The 24,315-nt window shown below is 41.9% G+C and overlaps 1 long non-coding RNA gene across 1 annotated transcript in view; it reads right to left on the reverse strand.

Annotated features, from left to right (window-relative positions):
- The window catches only part of LOC149432903 (uncharacterized), a 122,858-nt gene that overhangs the window by 59,655 nt on the left and 38,888 nt on the right, over window positions 1–24,315 (reverse strand). Inside the window, exons 3-7 of the long non-coding RNA XR_016308951.1 lie at window positions 20,237–20,347; window positions 17,023–17,157; window positions 16,868–16,923; window positions 13,228–13,332; window positions 10,719–10,863 (exon numbers count right to left, since the gene is read on the reverse strand). This is a non-coding gene — a long non-coding RNA (uncharacterized LOC149432903). The remainder of the gene's footprint in view (window positions 1–10,718; window positions 10,864–13,227; window positions 13,333–16,867; window positions 16,924–17,022; window positions 17,158–20,236; window positions 20,348–24,315) is intronic.

Consider the following 24,315-nt stretch of genomic DNA (forward strand, 5'->3'; position numbering starts at 1 on the left):
AGACAGGGGCGCGCATGTTCTGTGTTCTCACTGGGGGTGAAGGACCGTTTACTCCTGATGTGGGCGGGCATGATTCAGGGGCACGCATGTTCTGTGTTTTCACTGGGGGTGAAGGACCGTGTACTCCTGATGTGGACGGGCATGAGACAGGGGCACGCATGTTCTGTGTTCTCACTGGGGGTGAAGGACCGTGTACTCCTGATGTGGGCGGGCATGAGACAGGGGCACGCATGTTCTGTGTTCTCACTGGGGGTGAAGGACCGTGTACTCCTGATGTGGGCGGGCATGAGACAGGGGCACGCATGTTCTGTGTTCTCACTGGGGGTGAAGGACCGTGTACTCCTGATGTGGGCGGGCATGATTCAGGGGCACGCATGTTCTGTGTTCTCACTGGGGGTGAAGGACCGTGTACTCCTGATGTGGGCGGGCATGAGACAGGGACACGCATGTTCTGTGTTCTCACTGGGGGTGAAGGACCGTGTACTCCTGATGTGGGCGGGCATGAGACAGGGGCACGCATGTTCTGTGTTCTCACTGGGGGTGAAGGACCGTGTACTCCTGATGTGGGCAGGCATGAGGCAGGGGCACGCATGTTCTGTGTTCTCACTGGGGGTGAAGGACCGTGTACTCCTGATGTGGGCGGGCATGACACAGAGAGGGGTGAGATACAGAAAGTCCTTCACCCTGAGATGCTCAAAAGCAGTCCAACCAAGGAGTCGCCAACACTGCAAACACCAGGTAAGTCACCAACACCCACCTGACAGATATTGAATGCATTACCAGAAGATCAGGTGGCACCAAATTTGGAAAATAGTTCCTTGATGCTGAAAAGCCCAAGAAGCACTCACAGATCTAGTAGAGTGCGCCTTGATGGGAAAGGGTGGAACCAAAATGTAGAGACCATATGCTTGAATGATGGTCTGTCTTTGCCACCTAGAGATGATGGAATGAGAAGTTGCGGCACCCTTATGGAGACCATCTGAGATGACAAAAAGGGAATCAGTCTTTCTGAAAGAAGCAGTGCTGGAAAATGGACTCACAACCACGGCCATATGCACACAATGGTAAAACATTTTCCTTTTCATGAAATGGAATTAGAAAGAGAAATGGAAGAATGATAAGTGGGGGTGAGAGACAGAAACTACCTGAGGCCTGAACACAACCTTGTTACTATGTAAAACCAGAAAAGGTTTCTTGCAGGATAAGGCCTCAGCTCAGACACTAATCCCAGAGGTGATGGCTACAAGGAATGCCATATTGTAGGTGAGAGCAGAAAAAGGAATGTCTCTAATAACGATGGGTCGAACACCCCCGTGTTTGGTTTTCTGTCAAACATTCGAACCTAAAGAATGCTCGAGCGCAAACTTTGAACTCAATGCAAGTCTATGGGACTCAAACTTGTAAATTTAAAAGTGCCCATTTTGAAGGCCTTTATGTCACCACTGACTCCACCCAATTGTGTACATGTGACCGGCAACTGTCAGATCTGTCATACTGTGACTAGCGCTCGGCGGGTGCGGACGGGTCAGTGGCCGTCGGGTTTTTTAAAAATGTCTCTTAGCTGGCGTGGTCAGGATAATGCTGGACGCTGTGACTGTCGATGGATTACATCAAAGAAAACCATTTTTTTTTCTTTTCATTAAAGGACTTGTCAAAAACTGTTGTTTTGTTTTTTGTTCAATTAAAGGAATTATTTAAAAGCCCGGTGACTTTATCTTTTCAAAAACCTTTAGTGAATGAGTAGGGGTACCCCTTATTCACAATGGGGGGTAGCATCAGGGTGCACCTATATTTAGAGGGTTACCCTGATACTAATGAGCCCCCCTGCTCACAAATCCCAACAACCACCGGGTTAGGGTTGTGGGGAAAAGGCCCTAGTCCCCATCGGCATGGGAACACCATCCCAATGCCGGGGGCACGTGGCCTGGTAAGACAAAGGGAGGGGAGTGCACAATTGCCCCCCCCCCCCCACCTTTCTTGCCCTGTCAGGTCTGCTCTCGGATCAAGGGTCTAGTAGGAATTTAAGAGGAACCCCATGGTTTTTGTTCCATTTTTTGGGATGGCGTTCCCCTTAAAAGTCTCACCAGGCCTAAAGGGCCTGGTATGGCTTTTACAGGGAACACCACGCACTTTAAAAACTTTTTTTTTACTGTGTGGCCCCTCCTAACCTTCCTATCAGATCCAAAGGGCTTGGTATGGATTAGGGGAGGGTTGGGACCCACGCTGTTTCTTGTTTTTTTTATGTATTTTTTGTTTTATTTTATTTGCTTTTCTTTTTTAATATTATTAAAAGTGTAAGCAGCCTTATATAATGTGGGGCGTAGACTTAGCCGTGAGCCATGACTGGCCAAAGTCACTGACTGGCCAATCATGACTCTTACAGTGCATTGTGCTGTGATTGGCCACAGGGTTGCACCTGATCTGTGGTCAGGTGCATTGCTTTGGCCAATCATGGCTCTCACAATGCACTGTGAGAGCGCAATTCATGAGGACCAGACTTCCGTCCCGCTGCTCTGTGCTGGAAATGACATCACTAACCTCCGCCCCACGTGTTGTGCCACCAACCTACGTGGCTTTGTCAAGGAAGCTTAGTGACGTAATTTCCGGCACGGAGCCATGGACCGGAAGTCCGGTCCTTGTGAATCGTGCTTTTACAATCAGTGTATATGTTAATGTTTTTATTGGTATTTGGCTTTTAGTTCAATAAATAGTATTACAATATTAGAGGCCATTTGTTTTTCCTTCCCTGGGGGTCCCAGAGTGGAGGAGAGGAAGTGGAGGTGACATTTTTGGAGTGGAGGTTATACTACTGATGGAGGAGATATACAGTGTGACCCGTTGCTGCCATCTAGAGTCTACGTATGGAATTACAACTAAGCACTTGTGACCTGTGTTTATATAGGTCCTGGTGTCCAGGTGAGCGGCCATCTTTACATGTGGTGGTGGTGTTTATCACACGGTTGATTTTGGATTACTGGAATATATTTGTCGAGTGAAGCACAGAATTCATTTTTGGATCACTTACACATTATTTGTTATGAACTATTTAATGGACACTTTGATTTTTTGACTGTTTCATTAATATTCAGTGTAGTATTTATGATGTTTTATTGAGTAGCACATTACTATATCAACATAAAGTATTTGACATGTATCAGTCTGGAAAGGGTTACAAAGCCATTTCTAAGGCTTTGGGACTCCATCAAACAACAATTAAGAACTGCAGTTAAAGTCAGTGTTCACGATTCAACAATAAGAAAGAGACTGGGCAAGGATGGCATCCGTGGGAGAGTTTCCAGGCGAAAACCACTGCTGACCAAAAAGAACACAAAGGGGGTTATGGACTAAAACTGGAAAGTGCAAAATCTGGTGCAGCTGTGCATGGTAGCCAGTCAGCTTCTAACTTCAGCTTGTTCAATTAAGCTTTGGTAATAAAAACTGGAAGCGGACTGGTTTCTATGCAGAACTGCACCAGATTTTGCACTCTCCAGTTTCAGTAAATCAACCCAAAAGGCTTGTCTCACATTTGCCAAAAAACATCTTGATTATCCCCAAGACTTTTGGGAAAATATTATGTGGAGACAAAATGAGACAAAAGTTGAACTTTTTGGAGGGTGTGCATCCCACTACATTTGGCATAAAACTAACACAGCATTTCATAAAAAAAACATCATATCTACAGTCAAATGTGGTGATAGTGTGATGGTATGGGGCTGCATTGCAGCTTCAGGATCTGGATGACTTGTCGCAATTGATGGAACCAAGAATTCTATTCTATTCTGCCAAAAATATCTTGCCATGAGTTCTTGACCTCAAGCTCAAGCGCACTGCATAGCAAGGCAATGATCTGAAACATACTAGCAAGTCCACCTCTGAATGTCTCATAAAAAAAAAAAAATATTGTTTTGGAGTGGCCTAGTCAAAGTCTGAACTTAAATCTAATTGAAATGCTGTGGCATGACCTTAACCTCCCTTATTATTTCAGATTTTTGGTGCTGAAAGCGGTACCATGACCGTGGGATTACTGTGCTTGATTGGCCAGCAAACTCGCCTGACCTGAACCCCATAGAGAATCTATGGGGCATTGCCAAAAGAAAGATGAGAGACATGAGACCGAATAATGCAGAAGAGCTGAAGGCCGCTATTGTAGCATTCTGGTCTTCCATAAAACCTCAACAGTGCCACAGGCTGATAGCTTCCATGCCACGCAGCATTGAGGCAGTAATAGCTGCAAAAGGGCCCAAACCAAGTACTGAGTACATATGCATGCTTATACTTTTCAGAGGTCCGATATTGTTCTATGTACAATCCTTGTTTTATTGATTGCATGTAATATTCTAATTTTCTGAGATTGTGGATTTGGGGTTTTCATGAGCTGTAAGCCATAATCATCACAATTATGACAAATCACGGCTTGAACTTTCTTGGTTTGCATGTAAAGTGTCTATCTCATATATTAGTTTCACCTTTTAAGTTGCATTACTGAAATAAATGAACTTTTGCACGATATTCTAATTTTTCGAGTTTCACCTGTATATTGTAGGCCTGTAATTTTTAGGAATAACTCACTGAAATCTGTCTGAACAAGAGTCTAGTAAACATCCCGGGTATGTTAAAATTTGAAATGCGAAATCATAAATTATAATTTATTAAATAATCATAAAAAATAATAATAAAAGTAATTCAAAAATATAATCAAACCAAAAACACTGAAATTTGAAATATAGCGCCAAGTTGCGACTAAGATCACTGATCTTAGTCGCAAAATCATTTTCAGTGTCTGATGACGAATTTCCCCCACGAATCATTATCACTCAATTCTGCAAGTGGTTCTGATTTACTATCGCTGTTCTCTAGCTGATCTAAAACCGCTTTTGACCTAAAGGGACGCTTTTTGGACTCCATGGACGTTTCTCAGTTTCCAGGCAGAAAGAACAGTAAAAATGCAGGCAGGGCACAGGACAAAGCACTCGGGACAAAATGTTTGTGAAATGCTTTGATACAGTAATGTTTTACTATGTGATTTTAGTGAATGTCACTTTTTGTCATTTTCAAATTTCCCGCCGTTCCGTCCCCCGTACGGCCCGACGCTCGCAGGGGACGGAACCCAGATGACAGATGCCGCCATCCGCCGAATTACATTGCCAGGGACACTGCAGGAGGGACATCGCGGGAGCGCAGGACAAGGTAAGTGATCGAGGGAGCAGCGCCGAAGGGTAAGCCCGAGTGTAGCTCGGGGTTACCGCTTGTGGTACTGAAACTTTACCCCGAGCTACACTTGGGAATACCGCCAGGGAGGTTAAACAGGCTGTTCATGCTCAAAAACCCTCCAATGTAGCTGAATTAAAACAATTCTGCAAAGGAGAGCAGGCCAAGATTCCAACACAGTGATGTGAAAGACTCATTGTCAGTTATCGCAAATGCCTGATTGCAATTATTTCCCCCAAGGGTGGCAGAGTCAGTTATTAGGTTTAGGGGGCAATTACTTTTTCACATAGGACCAGGAAGGTTTGGACAGTTTTTTTCCCTTAATAAATGAAATCAACATTTAAAAATTGCATTTTGTATTTACTCCGGTTATCTTTGTGTAATATTAAAATCTGTTTGATGAACTGAATCAATTAAGTGTGAAAAATGCAAAAAAAAAAACAAAACAAAAACATACTTCTCTTTAAATAGCTGAGCATTAGAAAAAAAACAGCTGGTAGTAGGAGGTGCATCCAGTGTCTAATTTTCCTGTAGACAGTATAACCCAGAAAGGAAAGATTTCCAGTGTCCCTCAATGGACGAGAAAGAAAATTAGTTTGTATTCAGTTTATCAGGATTAATGAGGATTATGTTTTAGCACGTGTCTTTCCATAAACCTCATTTGTAAATTATTACATGTCCTTAAAATATTTTTAGGCTGCAGATATGAACTTAAACTCTGCCAAGAACATTCATCCAAATATTAGGCATAGATGTTTGATTGTTATCTAGACTTGCTGAAACTTACAAACTGTGCCAAGTACCCATTTACACTCAGATGTAATACACTAATGAAGTGTAAATACGAAGGCTTGTCACATTATCTACACCTGTATTCTCATATCGTGTCAGTACTGCTTTCAGAACACAGGCCACCTACAAAGAATACTTACCACACTTCTGGCTGATTTCATGGTCATACAGAACATAAAGAGGCCCTTTCAGGTTCTAAGCAAACCATAATACCAGTTCTCTGCAGTAGAAGAGGTGTTATACTCACCTTTCCATAGGCCTGTGTCTCCTACCTCCCCCTCTATTCCAGTGCTGCATCCTCTTTCATCCTTTTCAGCACTGCACACAACCAGCATGTCTGTGTCCACAGCTGTGTGCTATGGTCCCTTCCTCTGACCTGACAGCACACAGCAGTGATGTAGGAGTCAGAGGATGGAGACAGAGTGCAGCCAGGAACACGGGCTTTCAACCCTTCTAAAAAAGACTGACGGAGACAACAGGGCTAGAACAAAGCACATATAGCAGACACAGACCACCAACAGGTGAGTACACTTTTTTTGATTTGTTTACAGACCTTATAGGGGCTCTTTATCCATAGCTTCACATCTGTGCGGGTGGTGCCGCTGTGGATCCGCATGAAAATGCATGCAACCGCACCACCCACACAGAGAATTGCGGACCCGCGGGCTGCGCTTTCCAAAGAAGTGCAGGGACTTCTTTCCTTGCGTGTCACGGGCACGGGAGTCCATTCAAATGAATGGGCTCTCGTGCCCGTGCAAACGCAGCAACATAGATGTGAAACAGGGGTCGAACCCAACTCCAGCTATTTTTCATTTTAGTTTTGGTCAGAGCGGGGAAAAGATAACACTTTTTTGTGGCTTTCTTTAAGGTCTGTGTCCCATAATATGCCAAAATGAAAAATATCTTTATTTTTTATTTTTTTTCCCATGGTAGGATATAACCCCATAGGATCACTGGCATTATAGGCTGCGCTGTGTATGCTCAAGACCCTTTGTAGTCACTTTCTATGGATACCTACTGCAAGTGCCAGGGAGGCCCCCTCACCTTGACGGCTTTCCAAAATACTATCCAGTATTTTTGTTACACTGTTCATTTTTTTCACTATTTTTTACTATGTACACCAACGACATTGGCTTGCTGCTTTTTCCTTGTTCTGCTCTGACTTTCTCACTGATTTTTGAAAAACTTAAATAAAGAATTAATAAAAACAAATGTGACAATATCAGATTATTTTAAGATTATGCTACCAAACCAATTAAATGTCACATCTACACACACATGTGCACGATTGTTTGTTTCCTATGGTAAAGGAAATATAAACATGAGATAAGATTGTTCACAAAACAGAAAACTGCTAAAATTTAATTTCCAATTTAATGATCTTTCTACTTTTGTTGATCTTCTGCAAACATAGCAATACTAAACAAAATTTCACAAAATACGGAAAATCACACATTTTCTAAGGCTCGGTTCACATATGTGGTGCCGCTGCGGGACCCGCACAAATACCGGCCGCCGAAACCACCCGCAGGCGGGTGCAATAGATCCTTATGGCATGCTGCCAGCGCTGGAAATCGCAACCGTACTGGGAACCTTGGTTCCTGTGTGGGCTGTGATTTCAGAAATACTGCAGGGAATTATTTCTTGTGTGTCCTGGGGCACAGCAGTCTATTCAAATGAATGGGCTCTCATGTTCGCGCAAATCATGGCCCAACACGGCCACACAGGTGTGAACCTAGCCTTAGACTGCTTTCTTAAATGCATGGGTAACCATACTGTGTACTGGATTTACCAATAACTCTGCATTAAAACGGAACTTCATCCTAAAGGGAAGTTCCACCTTATGCCCCCCTTCTTTTGGAACTTTTTTCTTTTTGGGGGAGTGGGTACCTAGCTTTGGTAGGTACCCATCCCACTTCTGGTTGGATCGCCTAGGTGATTTCACTGGAAGTTTAATACCCAAACCCCCCTTTCCCCACCCACAGCCTTTTGGGACATGTCTCAGGTCCCAGCAGGCTGCAAGACCATTCACACAGCGCAGCGCGGCTTGCACATGCACAGTGGGAAGCCAGAAGAAGTCATAGCTGGCTTCAAACACTAAACATGCCAGGGCCAGGGTCCCAAAGACTGACAAACAATTGGCCCAGGTTAGGGCAGCGCTGGATCCCTGGACAGCAGCTACAGTATTTGTGGCTGCCAACTTTTAATCTTTTACAGACTAAAGAACCACTTTAAGACAGTGCTGAGAGAGAATAAAGCTCACCTCTGCAAGCATGGAGAGAGCGTGCACACTGTACACAGATGGCGTGGAGGCAGAGACCATGGATGACTGCGCTTTGGCATTTTCTTCTGTGCGGAGAACTAATTACCATTCAACCAAGACAGACATAACAGGAAGGAAAAGACCTAAACCAAGCTATCCTTAATAGGTCTCTCTCATTTCCTGCTCTTTTATGGCACATAAGCCCAAGTTTGTGACTCTTTAGAAATCAAGATATGACAATGTTGTATCTTGAATAAGATTATCTGTTTTTTTTGTTTTTTTTAGAGGAAGATTAGATCACGTTTTTGGAATAATTCAAGCAGAAAATCAAAAAGAACAACTGTATATTAACATTAGAAGTCCACTACTAGTTGTAGCATATGAGCTAAGTCAAGCCTGAAATATCAGCAAAGCTATTACTTATTTTTAACTGTAAAACACTTTCATGAAAACATCACAACTGATAACATTTTGCTATAATATAATTTGATTGGGGTACATTCACACCCCTGCATTTTGCCGTTTGTTCTTGTTTTGATCATATCAGTTTCAGATGCTTTTGAGATCATTCAGAATTTTTTGACAGATGCATTTGAGTTGTAGTTAATCTCCTTCTGCACTATAAAACAGATGAACAGAGGGCACAACAGCCTAGTGCATTACTAAAATATTATACTCACAAACCAACTGAGTCAACAGGCATATCAAAGAACCAAGACACACCTGTCTCCAGATCAACAGCGCATGACCTGTGATGCAGGGAGGCTACTTTTTGTCCAATATGGCTTACACATTTGGAGGGGCAAAACTCTCTCCTTCAGAAGAAGCCTGGGCTTTGAAGAAGAGGGGCTGCCCCTCACAACGTGTAAGCCATATTTGATGAATAAGGTCTCTCTGTGTCACAGGTCATGCGTTGTTGATCTGGAGACAGTTGTGTCTTGTGTTTTTTTATATGCCTATTTACTCAATCTGTTTGTGAGTATATTATTTTCTTTTATATCAATAAACAATGTATTATGATAATGTGCTAGGCTAGGGTCTGTCCTCCGACTGCAGCTATTCCTCCATTTAACAGCACTGATATCGCAGACTACAAGTGTAAACACAGAGAGGCGTCCATGCTGGGAGTGTTGAGTACATGCCTTTTCTATTTTAATTTTGTGAGTGGCCAATTTGCATTTGATTTGAAAATTAACGCTTTTAACTCTACTGCACTTAGTGTACGCTCTTCTTGTTTGTTTGCTTGTATGTCATTTGTAGATTACCCCAATCTTGTCAGGAGCAGCACCAAAGGCAGCAAGAGGTGTTTTATTACTCTTGATGATTCCAATGCCTGGACTAAGGATTTGTGATTTAATTAACTTATGGACATGAACTGTTTTTTTCTGATGAACTTAATTTTTGTTTACATTCCACAAGTTCCTTCATTTACATTATTATAGTCATAAGTATTTTGAGTGGGCTAAAAAAGTTTTTTTTTAAATTGGCTCTGAAGAAAAGGGGCTGCCCCTCGAAACATGTAAGCCATGTTGGATGAAAAGGAGTCTCCCTGTGTCATGGGTTATGCATTGCTGATCTGGAAACAGTTGCGTCTTGTTTTTTTGCTATGTTGGTTCAATCTGTTTGTGAGTATATTTGCTTTTATATATATATCAATAAATGGCGTATTATGGTAATGCACTAGGCTGTGTGCCCTCTGTTCATTTGTTTTATAGTGCTGCGCACGAAGGGATATCCATAGATCTGGGAGGTCAGCAAGGCCTGCTAGTGCCATAGCCATAAGTGGGAGGATTGGGAAGCCTGTTAAACTGGCCATACATTACACAATTTTCTTGTACAATTTTCCTTTAGATTTACCAAACCCATATAATAGGAGGTCAAACCTAAACACTTTCAATTTGTATGCAATCAGGCTGGCCCTTGCACTACATAATTGAAGGTAAATCTAAAAGGAACTTTACAATGTGTGTGAAGACAGATGCCGCTCTGTGACCAAGCCCCCTATGGGTGGGGCAAAATGCATCAGCAGGCGTGGTCAGAATGACAGCTGAGGCCATTCACTACACACTGTTCCTCTCTGACTCCTGGGGATCGGTCTGAGCAGTGTCCATCTTCATACATATTGTCAAATCTCTGTAATTTCTTGGGACGTTGCTCCCTCTTCTCTCTGCCGGCAGGGTGATTACTATTTGCTGTCAGCCTCGAGCAGCACCAGAAACAACCTTTTGGTTTAAATCTAAAGGAAATTGAATTGTATGATGTATGCCCAGCTTTAGACTCTCAGCACCACATTCGAGCGCGGGAGAGTGTATTTAAAGTTAACCTCCTTCAAGAGGGTTTTGCATTCCCATAGACTTATATGGGAATTCAAATCCCATCTGACCTGAACAAAAGCCCGTGGACAGAGGATCAACAAAAAAAGGCATAAAAGATCATAATCTTACTGCCATCTTACCGTACAGCTCTTCATCAGCATCCCCATCATCCAGAGACACCTGTGGCCGGGCCTTCACCTCCAGGTTTCTGCTCAGCCAGCCGGTCTGTTCTAAGGAGGAGCCCGCCACGTTTCCTACCGACTCCAGGATCTTCTGTGTCACCTCCTGTAAAAATCCACATGGTTTATCTTTAATATCTGGTAGCAGACATATGAAAGGACATCCTTACCCAATATCAATAGGAATGCCAGATCTTACAGTTTCCCCTTATGTAGGTCAGAGCGGCATGCCTTTAGACATATCCTCCTCTCCAATCCCCACTCATGACATTACCATTAAGATCAACAGCAAAACCACTGGTCCCTCTGCATATGCCAGGGTGCTAGGTGTAACCCTAGACTCTGACCTCTCCTTTGGACCCCACATCCAATCACTGGCTAAATCCTGCCGCCTCAACCTCCGCAACATTTCCACAATTTGCCCCTTTCTGACCAACGACACCATAAAAAACCGTATCCACGCCTTGGTTTTATCCTGCCTTGATTACTGCAACTCCCTCCTCACTGGTCTACCGTTACACAGGCTATCCCCCCTTCAGTCTATTATGAATGCTGCTGCTAGACTCATACACCTTACCAACCAATCAGCGACTGCTGCCCCTCTCTGCCAATCACTGGCTTCCACTAACCCAACATATAAAATGTAAAATACTAACAACATACAAAGCCATCCACCTCTGTGTGATGCGATTGATGTGTTTACTGGCACTTTTTGCGGTGCGTTTTTAAACACTTGTTTTTTATGCATTTTGCGGGGTTCTTTAGTCAACAGAAAACTACTGACTTTGATGCCACTTTTATTGGACTTTTACGTGATTTTGGGAGGGTACAACTTAGCTGCGACTTTGGGAAGGTACAACTTAGCTGCGACTTTGGAAGGGTGAGACTTAGTTGCGACTTTGGGTAGGTGCGACTTTAATGCTTCTTGAGTGTCAGAGTGTTGCATCAAAGTTGCACTACATGAACAGAACTGTCATACTTTTCCTATTAGCAAAAAGTCACAAAGTCGCACCCATCCAAAGTTGCATCAAAGTCTCACCCAGGTAAAGTGACATCAAAGTCAATACATTCCTGTTTGCAAAAAACAAAAAAACAAAATGCAAAACGCATAAAAAACACACTACATGGCTTGAAGTCCCTTCGTCGTTCTCCTTTTACACATTTCTTCTTCCTTCCCTTCACCCCCCCCCCCCTTTTTTTTTCTCTTTCTTTTTCTCTCTCCCTACCTTTTTCCCTGTCTTGGATACTACTGCTATTTGTTTATGTCAATAGACTGATCTGTTTGTACTACCTTTCAGACCAGTGTGCTGTACTTTGCTGTTTTTGAAACCGATAATTTAAATCTCTATGTCAGTGGTTCTCAACCTGTGGGTCGCGACCCCTTTGGGGGTCGAATGACCCTTTCACAGGGGTCGCCTAAGACCATCGGGAAAACACATATTTCCGATGTGTAATGAGCAGCTACGGTGTTGAAAGCAGCAGTATTGGAGGTAAAACGACACTTTATGAATTATAATTACTGGGTAAATAATTTTATGGTTGGGGGTCACCACAACATGAGGAACTGTATTAAATGGTCGCGGCATTAGGAAGGTTGAGAACCACTGCTCTATGTAATTGGACCACACCTGGTTCATTGTCTTATTTGCTGGCATCCACTAATGCGTCTTATTTTTGTAGATGTTTGTACTCTAAAAAAGTTGTTTAAATAAAGAATGTAAAAAAAAAAAAAATCACACTACATGCGTTTTTGCTGCATGTTCATTGAAGTCTATTGAACCAAAACTCACCATGTTCACATTTAGCTGTGAACCAGGCCCAACAGCGTACAAAGCAATTTTTTTCACTGAATATCTTTATTAAAACATTGCCATGCAACTTGCTATCAGGTGGAAATCAAATCATTTCAGCTGCAGAAGAGATCATTTCCACTATAACAGTAGATAATTGTAATTAGTAACAGGGAAGGGTTAAACATTTTGTCCGGTAGGTTTGTGCTCTTTAAAAATCAAGTGTACTTTTAATAGAAACTAGTATAAGTTCCTGACTTGATCTGGTATCGGCCTCCTGCAGTCGCTCTACAGCAGAACTCAGAATGGAAGAGGGAGAAGTAGCACAAAGAGCCAATCAGCTGTGCTGTGATGTTTATGTGCTAACAAGTGATGTGCTGAGGAAAAGGCAGAATGACAGAGATCAGTCTGCTGCTTCTCCCTCACTGTCCAGTCACAGGCTGAGGGCAGGGACAAGACCTAGTTGTCTTACTTAAATGAAGTAAAGAAAAGTCAGGTCTCCAGGATGGCTGGGCTGTGTGGCAGAGCTGTGTAAATCTTAGATCTGGACGGACAGAAATATAAATCCTTTAGCAGGTAAACTAACTCCCATATATGTAATTCATGTGCTTATTTAGCTATTTGCTTGGAGTTCAGCTTTTAATCTTTCATCAGAAGTATCTATAGGAAGTGTGATCTACCTTAAGAGAAGGAAGTAACCGGGTGGTGCCAGATTCAGAGAAACGGACTCCTTCAGAAGTGTGAGTAATGGTTGGAAATTTTCCTGTATATCAGATATAGAAAGCCTGAAAGAACAACAATAAAAATAATTTTGTATTCTTCAATCCCACCCATCCAGTTGCTCTTCCCACAACCCATGGCTGGAACTTTCCACAATAAAACACTACATTGTAGCACGTCTCTCACATCGACCTTCTCCACCCCTTGTGACCGCTGATAATGAACACTGCACTGGACCTGTATTTCATGACAGGTATATCGCTCTCTCTCTCATGTTGGTAGGTTAACTGGATCCTGTCTACATTGGCCCTAGTATGTGTATGCATGAATATGAGTTAGGGACCTTAGATTGTACGCTCCTTGAGGGTTAGGGACTGATGTGAATGTACAATATATATTTATATGTGTAAAGTGCTGTGTAAATTGACAATGCTACATAAGTACCTGAAATAAATACACACACACACTATATATATTTAGATTGTAAACTCTTAATCCTCTTGTTTTGATTGTATTGTAGCTGTACTGTCTCCCTTTATGTTGTATAGCGCTGTGCAAACTGTTGGCTCTATACAATTCCTCTATAATAAATTATATTTTATATATATATATATATATATATATATATATATACACACACACACACACAGTTGTGCTGAAAAGTTTGCATACCCTGGCAGAAATTGTGGAATTTTGGCATTGATATTGAAAATATGACTGATCATGCCAAAAAATACTCTTTTATTGAAGGATGATGATCATATGAAGCCATTTATTATCAAATAGTTGTTTGGCTCCTTTTTAAATCATAATAACAGAAATCACCCAAATGGCCATGATCAAAAATTTACATACCCTGAAATGTTTGGCCTTGGTACAGACACACAAGGTGACACACGCGGGTTAAAATGCCAATTAGAGGTTAATGTCCCACATCTGTAGCTTTTTAAATTACAATTAGTGTCAGTGTATAAATAGTCAATGAGTTTGTTAGCACTTATGTGGAAGCACTGACTAGGCTAGATACTGAGCCATGGGGATCAGAAAAAAAAATGGCAAAAGTCCTGCGTAGCAAGGTAATGGAACTTTATAAAGATGGAAAAGGAAATATAAAGATGTCCAAAGCCTTGAATATGCCAATCAGTACTGTTAAATCACCTATTAGGAAGTGTAAAGTTTGGGGATCTCTTGATACCAAGCCAAGGTCAGGTAGATCAAGAAAGATTGCAGCCATAACTTACAGAAGAATTGTCCGAGATTCATAGAAAAAATCACAGACAAACTCAAAAGAAAAACAGGCTTCTCTGGAAAAAGATGGTGTGGTTGTTTTTAAGGAGTACAATACTAAAGCCCGGTTACAATATGCCTGACAACACCTTGACATGCCTAACCAGGCCTTTTTGTGTCATTGATGCAGTAAAGGCTTCTTTCTGGCACCTCGACCATGCAGCTCATTTTTGTTCAAGTGTCATCATATTGTGCGCCTTCAAAACAACCACACTGTCTTTTTCCAGAGCAGCCTGTATTTTTCTTGTGGTTACCTATGGGTTTCCCTTTGTATCCCAAACAATTCTTCTGACAGTTGTGAATGCTATCTTTCTTAGACTACCTGACCTTGTCTTGGTATCAAGAGATCCCCGAACTTTCCACTTCTTAATAGGTGATTTAACAGTACTGATTGGCATATTCAAAGGCTTTGGACATCTTTTTATGTCCTTTTCCATCTTTATAAAGTTCCATTACCTTGTTATGCAGGACTGTTGACAGTTCTTTTCTGATCCCCATGGCTCAGAATCTAGCCTAGTCAGTGCTTCCACGTAAGAGCTAACAAACTCATTGACTATTTATACACTGACACTAATTGTAATTTAAAAAGCCACAGATGTGGGACATTAACCTCTAATTGGCATTTTAACCCGTGTGTGTCACCTTTTGTGTCTGTACCAAGGCCAAAAATTCCAGTGGAGGGAAACTTTTGATCATGGCCATTTGGGAGATTTCTGTTATCATTATGATTTAAAAAGGAGCCAAACAACTATTTGATCATAAATGGCTTCATATGATCACCATCCTTCAATAAAAGAGCATTTTTTTGCATGATCAGTCATATTTTCAATATCAATGCCACAATTTCACAATTTCTGCCAGGGTATGCAAACTTTTGAGCACAACTTGTACATACGCAAAATACATAAATAAAATACATTCACATCAGTCCCTGCCGTCAAGGAACTTCTTACAATCTAAGGTCCATAACTCACATTCATACACATACTAGGGTCAGTTTTGGACAGGAGACAATTAACCTACTAGCATGTCTTTGGAGTGTGGGAGGAAACCAGAGAACCCAGAGGAAACCCACACTGGCACAGGGAGAATATACAAATTCCAGGCAGGTAGTACCATGGTTGGGATTCAAACCGACGACGCTATTGCTGCCAGACAGAAGTGCTAACCACTTAGCCATTGTGCTGTATTAGCTGGGCAACTGAAAGACCTCCTAATAAAAAGGTATAGTAAGGGACTGTTCATACCTACAGGTGTGACCAAGCATGGGTACGTTTCCAGGCGTTGTGTGTAGAGCGGCCCTTTAATTTCAATGAGCTGCCCTATTCGTGAGAAACACAGAAAAGAAGCCCCTGACTCTTTTCCAAAAATGCACCAAACTGTACTGCATGCAGGCGTGAGCATTTGCAAATGCATGATGGTGCCATTAACAAATACAGTCACCACCATGTCTCTGCTAAAGTGCAGGGCATTGTGTGTCTAGAAAGCACATGATATGACATGCGTTCCCGATTCCAAATTTCTGAACCTAGCCTTATACTGTTGTTTGGTATCAACTACATTTTTAGCTCATTGCGATGAACTAGTTATCCTAAAATAAACATGAATATAATCAAACTAGTAAAAAGAAACTACTGATCACTTTCTTATTAAAGAGGAACTAAATTCTGGAACCTTTGTCCCCTAGAAAATCAAACTGAGGACAAAGAACAAGTCGCCAGTATTGCCTGCAGTCACCCTGCAGCTGATCTTTCCTCATTACTGACTTGCCACGCCTTGTTCTGCACTGTGTCTCTGTATAGAGGCGACCATCTTGGTAGAGGTAGGGTATTGCTTCCTCATGTAAGAACCTCCCATAAGGAGAACAGTGAGCAGCACAGGAGTGACATCACCAAATCAGGTGAGAATAAGGCCTCGTTCACACCATCTGATGAAAAAAACGCACAGATTTCACTTGCAGAGACACGAGTTTACGTCACTTTTCATGTGCGTTTCAGTGAATTTATACAGGTTGCAGATTCCTGCGCAGAAAAAAATCTGCACGTGACACTAGTGATGTGGTGTGAACAGGGCACATAGAGAACAATTGTTTTCTGTAAACCTTTGCAGAATGCATGCAGAAAAACTGACATCTCTGCACCTTGGTGTGAAAAAGGCCTAACAGTCAGAGGCAGCAGTGCCTTAGATCTTACGCTGCAGAAGGCTGTAGGCACAGACTGAAACTAACATCAGCAGCTGGTACTTCCACATAAACATCATTGAGTCTAATAAACAATATTTTATGCCATCAGTTTATCCACCAGGTTTTGTTACCTTTGTATAAATGCATGGCTGAACTTCAGCATGGGAATATCAACCAATGAGGACTTCTAGGGGAAAAAAAGACAGGAAAACATGAATAAATTTGGATCGCTGGGTCTGCCATAGGAAGATTATGAGATAACAGAACGGCCTACATCAGCAGCTACCTATTCTCCTTTTATCTGTGGGGGCTTTTTGACAACCTCCTTGACCAGATGCAGTATTGTGTCAGTCTTCAGTGTCTTTAATGCACATACAAGGTCAACTAAGGTCAGCTGGGAGTCACTGGGTACTGGTATGATCTGCGGGGGAACAAAAGGGAACATTGAATGGCTCTAATGTATTTGGGATGATTAGTTTTGTAAGTGATGACCGGTTTCTGGTTGCTTGCCTACCCTGTGACATCTTTTGAGCCTAATTAATGACCCATCATTGTGAAGGGGAAGCCTTACTAATGAAGGCAGGAAGAGATGGATAAGAGCCAGGAACCAATAAGCTGGTTTAAATTTGCTTTGCAGAGCACTCCGTGTTTTGGGGGTTCACATAAAATGTGAGGCAGGAGGAGGGAAGCCAGGACTCGATTAAGCTTTGGTTGGTTGACTCAATGATGACTGACCATAGTCCTGACCTCAGCTGTTTGCTCTGCTTTGGTTCTATCCTACTTTCTACATGTCTTCTTTCCCATGACAATGCCAGTAGGTAGGCAGGGTGAGGGTATATAATTGGCACTTTTCTTGGCAAGCAAAAGATGAAGATGGACAATGGTGAAGAGCGGTGAAGCAATAGAAAATATTAAATAACTTTTATTATTCCTTTCAGTCAGCTCAGGACACCGCTGCAGCCAGGGATGATACATATGAGGGAATTCATACAATTCATATTATGACTTTGCTTCATAACCATATACATCCAGTTTTGGTAAGTAACATTAAATGCTAACTAAACACAAGAGCAAAAACACAATATATCTTAGCCTACAGTCCTCAGATGGTGAGGCTGCATTAGTTGGCTTTTTAAAGCGAAGAACATTTTCAGTAAATACTGCAAATACTTGTTGATCCTACCAGAAATGCAGTGTCCTTGTCACTTCCTGTGAGCTGCATCAAAGAATATCATCCTTCGTAGCGATCTTGTGTAAATTACTGATTGCCCTGTTCTCTATGTAATGAAGATGAAGAAATTTGGACATATTTTGTAGTCCATATTAGGAGAACAGCGCAGAGTGACAACCATGGTTCTCTCCATAGATACAGTGCAGGAGTGATGTAGCCACCCATGGACAGGAAGTGTATTAACTGCCTGATTACCAGGTGAAAATAAAGCAAAAGAAGCTTGAAAAATAAAAATGAAATATGACCTTTTAGACCCAACATGTATCATTAAAAGAGAACCTGTCACCTAAAAATCATCACATAGGGGACTTTGTTTCCCCTACCCCAACACCGCACCCACCCCCCCAAAAAGAAAAATTTTGAGGCCTCTCTACCCCTACATACTGTATATGCACATCTGAATGTAATTGCACACGTCAGTGCGCCTACAAGTGAAAATGGTGATTGCGATACATGTTACATATCGCCACACACGCCGAAGTGCGAGGGATAATTCTAGCACCAGACCTCCTCTGAAATGCTAAGCTGATGACCTGTAGGGGGCTTTTGAAATGTCACCTATAGAAAATATAGGGTACTAATTTCACAGGTGCACACAAATTCAAGGTTTGGCATATTGGGGATCTATTTACTCAGCACAACCTCTTCCTTTGTAGTTTACCAAAATTTTGGTCATTTATTGCGTGTGTTTGTCCTAAATTTCACTTTAGTGTGTTTGCGGTAATATCGTATGACATAAAACACTGGAACTACCACTATTTTATTCTCTAGGGCAGGCATGTCCAAAGTCCGGCCCGCGGGCCATTTATGGCCCGGGGGTCGGTTTAATACGGCCCTCCAACAGCCCTCCCTGCTCTGTGTAATGTGGCCCTCCCTTCTATGGCAGACAGTCTTCTGCTTGAGAGCAGAGGGCAGTGCGCATGCCTGACTGCGGCGCGTTCTCCCTGGTCTGTGTAAATGCGGCTGTCGCACGGCCCTCCCTTCTGTGGCAGACAGTCTTCTGCTTGAGAGCAGTGCGCATGCGTGACTGCGCCACGCTGGGAGCGACAGAGGGCGGTGACGTCAGGGCCGGGCTTCCAGCGTGAAGTGTTTCTCTTCCCCTCCCGGCTGCCGAGCAGAGACTTCAGCTCCAGCTACCTTTTTCACCCTTCACATTAGTGCAGGTAAGTTTTTTTAAAATTTATTTTCAATACATTGTGAAAACTCAGCTGTCAGTTGATCTTAATGTTATGAAATGAAAAGTATGTCGTTTTCAATTAACTTGGCATAAAATAATTTATTTGCATTTAATTGTAATGGTTCAAAGAATGTTCGGAAAAATGTTCGGCCCTCCACCCTTAAATGTGTGCAAAAAATGCAAAACCGGCTCTGTCAGCGAAAGGATTAATAGAGCTGAGCTTGGGTGTCCTCCACAGTCCTCTCCATCTGAACCTTGGATCTGCACTGTTTACTAATCCAAAGGCTGTGGGCCGGGTCATTCAATGCCATTGTCTATAGGTAGGCGTGTCCATAAAAGAGCGCTGTTGTCACTTTTTTTTCCCTCCGCAGATTGCGTTTTTTGTGCAATAGACTTCAATGGCACTTCCCCAATAACGCAAGGGTTGTGTTTTTGATGCTTTTTTTTGCCGATAGCAAAGTATTGACTTTGATGTGACTTTTTTTTGCTAATAGGAAAGCATGACATTTCTGTTCATGCAGTGCGGTTTTGATGCGACTTTGGATGGGTGTGAGTTTGATGCAACTTTTTTTTTTGTTTTTTTGCTAATAGGAAAGTATGACAGCTTTGCTCATGTAGTGCGACTTTGATGCGCCATTACACACTCTAGCACTCAAGTCACATCAAAGTTGTGCAGGAACCTTTTGTGTCCAAAGTCGCAGGTTAGGGTTAAAGGTTAGGGTCAGCGTTAAATGTTAGGGTTAGAACGCTAACCGCAGCCTTTAACCCTAACCTGCGACTTTGGACACAAAGATTCTTGCGCTACTTTGATGCTACTTGAGTGCCAGAGAGTGTAAAGTCGCATCAAAGTTGCACTACATGAACAGAACTGTCATACTTTCCTATTAGCAAAATAAAAAAAAAAAAAGTTGCATCCAAGTGGCACCCATCCAAAGTCATATCAAATACAGTACTTTCCTACTGGCAAAAAACCGCAAAGTACAACAAAAACACGTGTTCAAAAATTCAAAACACGCTGTGAAATCGCACAATCCTGTCTGCCTCGATGTGAACCTAGCCTCACTCGGATCTCCATCACCAGCCCATACTTACCTGAGCCCCATCACAATCCAGCACTGTGCTTAAAAGCAGCGGCTCTCCCAGCTCCGTTCCTCCTCACTCCACACCAGCTGGGGATCCAAGAAGAGGAGGATCGAGGCTGACCTGTGCAAAAACATTAAGTACAGGTAAGTATGAAATTCTTGTGATTTTTATTTTTAAAAAAATGAAGTCTTGCAGGCCATACACTGATAGAATCTGAAAAATACAGAAGGAATAGAGGCGCCTCCCCCTATTCACTCGGAGAATGACACATCAATTCTCGTGCATCTAGGGGTGTGGTGGAGCCGCCCCTTCCAGTGTACAATCAACACACAAAAGTAAGGCACTTCACCCAAAGAACTGACTCAAACACAGAAAATCTATATAAATGAATAAATACATTGATCCAAGGGATCACCACGCTGTGTTTATGGAGTCTTTTTTTGAGTTGTGATAACTTGGATCAATTTATTCTTTTATATATATTTTCTAAGTTATCACAACTCAAAAAGTTTCCATAAACACAGAGTGCTGATCACTTGGATCAATGTATTAATTAATTTATATTGATTTTCTGTGTTTGAGTCATTTAGTCAGTTCCTTGGGTGAAGCGCCTTACTTTAGTGCTCAAAATATTTCATTTCTTTATGAACGTTCGTTTCATTTTCTAATCATTAGTGGGATCAAATCGATGTTTATTTTTGACAGCAGAGGCTAGAAAAGTTCCAAAGTAGCAGGATGGTAAATTCTTTAGCAATGAATTTCCAACAGAGGACATTTTGAAGTACTTTCAAATGACATTCATCAAGTCATGCAATGTAATCATTTTTGTATGAATGTTCGTTTGAAATCTACTAGGGTAAGAGCAGCTGTAGCCTCCCTAGCGGTCTGATTATGTCCATATTTCTGTGCTCAAAGCGGTATTTTTTTTGCATGGAAATATGTGTTTTTTTTTTGTAGGCCTGTAACTTTTAGGAATAATTCACTGAAATCTGTCCGAACAAGAGTCTAGTAAACATCCCGGGTATGTTAAAATTTTAAACACGAAATCATAAATTATAATTTAATAAATAATCATAAAAAATAATAATTTAATAATAATAATACATTTAAATAAATAATATAATCAAACCAAAAACACTGAAATTTGAAATATAGCACCAGGTTCCCACATCACTGAGCAAAGTCGCAAAATCGTTTTCAGTGTCTGATGACGAATTTCCCCACGAATCATTATCACTCAATTCTGCAAGTGGTTCTAATTTACTATCGCTGTTCTCTAGCCGGTCTAAAACCGCTTTTGACCTAAAGGGACGCTTTTTGGACGCCATGGACGTTTCTCAGTTTCCAGGCACAAAGAACAGTAACAATGCAGGCAAAGCACAGGACAAAGCACTCGGGACAAAATGTATGTGAAATGGTTTGATACAGTAATGTTTTACTATGTGATTTTAGTGAATTTAGTGAATGTCACTTTTACAACTTTCAAATTTCCCGCCAGTTCCGTCCGACGACATCCTGACGTCGCAGGGGACGGAACCCAGAAGACAAATGCCGGCATCGGGGGAGCGCAGGACAAGCTAAGTGAAGAACAGATCCAGGAGCAGCGCTGCAGGGTATTCTCCTCAGTCTCTTCCCCATAGTAATCAGACTGCAACATTGTAACAAGCCACAAAGTGAGATTCTGCAGCAGGGGCAGATCTGGGTAAGGCATTTGTGAACACAGCTAAGATCTGCACAGGCACCAGCATTTACATGTTCTCTCTGAGTTTCTTGGTCCAAGAAGTCAATGGTGACCCTAGCTGATGCCTGAACAAATATGGTGCTAACCCTGTGGAGGGATAGGCAGAAGAAGACGTTGTCAGGAGGAGTACTGTGATCTCTGTGATTGATAATAAATACCTGGAAGTGTTACACGGATACATTACAGAGCATACATGAACTCAATATCCAATGATTCCTCCTCTTCAAGGGAGCAGTGTCTTGTCTTTCAAGGCCCTTAGTTAAATGTTTGACTACAAGTAGAATTCAGAAAAAAACAGAACACGGGAAGCAGGAATCCAAACTTTATTCAATTTAACAAGCAGATCCAGCACGTGATCATCTTCCTGCACTGAATTATTGGGTGGGCGGGGTTTAAATATTTATTTATGTTTAAATTTAAAAAAATAAACAAACTGTTGGCTGTGTGAAAAGCGTTCGCCCATTCTTGACACATTGTGGCCGTATTTTGCGTAATACGTTGATTTCCTACGAACACCACCTAGTGGACAAAATGCAGTATTTTTTTTCAGATTAAAATGTTTCAGGAACATACCACATTTTGTCCACTAGATGGCATTGACAATCATAGGAAATGAATGTATTAAGGAAAATTGGGCCAGAATGTGTCAAGGATGGGCGAATGCTTTTCACATTCAGCCAACAAATGTAATGTGGCGTGTGGTTTCCCTGCCATACGCGCACAAGCACATTCACATAATTATAAATTCCAGGATCTACTCTGATCCAGTGACCTCAGTCATTACAGATTATCTGTACATGATATGATGATAGTCCTGATTACATGCACACATGCATACATAGTCTTTACATACAGCCGTGTATATCCTCCCAAGACACAGAATATATACAGCAATCCATGGATGAAGTGTATCAGATCTGTAAAGATCCAGTAATAGTGATTGTATATGGCCGATCCCCACTCCTCCAGAATAAGTAGCTGCAGCCTCTTTACACCTCCGCTATTGGTCTATGGATTTGGTAGAACATATCACACCAGTGAGAGATGTATATTGGTTTTGGGGGGCAAACAAGGCTTTGTTTAGGTGGTCTGGTCCACGCTTTATTGTTGATGCATTTTAAAAGGTTCAAATAGGTATAAAAAAAAAATCTTCCAGTATAACCAGAGATGAAAATACAAAATACACATTAAAGGAATGATTAAACGTTAAAGCTGAACCCCAGGGATAAAAGGTCTTTTCCTGTGCATTGCCCCCCTCCCTGCTGTAAGGCCTCATGCACCAGCACAGAACATAACTAAAGGCCATACTTACCTCTGCTTCAATCGTTCCATGCCAGCATCTTCCAGGTTCTGGCCGATGTAGGATGATGTTACTCCTGTGCATACGCCTCCTGGCACACAGGCACTGGGGTCTTTGGTAAGGAATCCCACCCAAAACACCTACCTGCATGCTGTTTGAAGGTTCTCCCTGTGCTTTCATGGTTTTCCCTCGGTGTTCCAGTTTCCTCCATGCTGGTAGGTTAATTGGCCCCCTGTTTCAAACTAAAGTGTTCTCCTGTGACCCCTCCTTGAAATAACGGCCACCATGTGTAAATGTCACAGAAATCCAGTGCAAAATATCCTCCACCATATATCTGCTCACCTCCAGTAGTGTGACCTCACATTATACAATGATTTGGTCTAACTGCACTTTTGGTCCCAAATGTATGGACTCTATCGATCAAATTGCTGAAAATTAGCTCCTAAAGATACTCCCTCCAGATAACCGTCTTAGGCTTAGCCGTAATCCTCATATACAGAAGCTCAAAATAATGCTTTATCCTTTAAAACTTTTATTTACACATTAAAACATAAGAAATGCACTCACATTCCGGAGGTCCATATCTGCACCATGTATGGTGAACATCCAGCAATGTACTAATCGCGCACAAGATGGCAGTATCATCCCTGGCAGTATGGAAACAGTCCGGCTCCAAACAGTATATTGCAAGGCAATGCACGGGCCCTATGTATAACTGCAACTGCCTACAACTATGAAAATCCTGGAGAGGCGTATGGATTACTACTACTGCTATTCCGATGAATGACGTTTTTACCATTAGTGATGTTTTCGAGCCGGGACTGTTGACACCTCCCATGTCTGGTACAATCACTGCACACATACACACCTTACATGTGCGTTTACATTTGCAGGGTGATGGGAGAGCTTTTAAAAATTGTTTTATTTTTGTAAATTTTAGTTTAGTTTAAATTTTATAACAATTATTTATGTTAACTTTATTGTTATGACAATTAGGCTGATACGCCTCCTATGTAATGGCATTGGCAGGTGACACGTCCCCTAAGT

This window comes from Staurois parvus, unplaced genomic scaffold (genome assembly GCF_062004578.1).
Source record: "Staurois parvus isolate SC_StPar_1 unplaced genomic scaffold, SC_StPar_1.0 ptg002058l, whole genome shotgun sequence".
NCBI lineage: Eukaryota > Metazoa > Chordata > Amphibia > Anura > Ranidae > Staurois > Staurois parvus.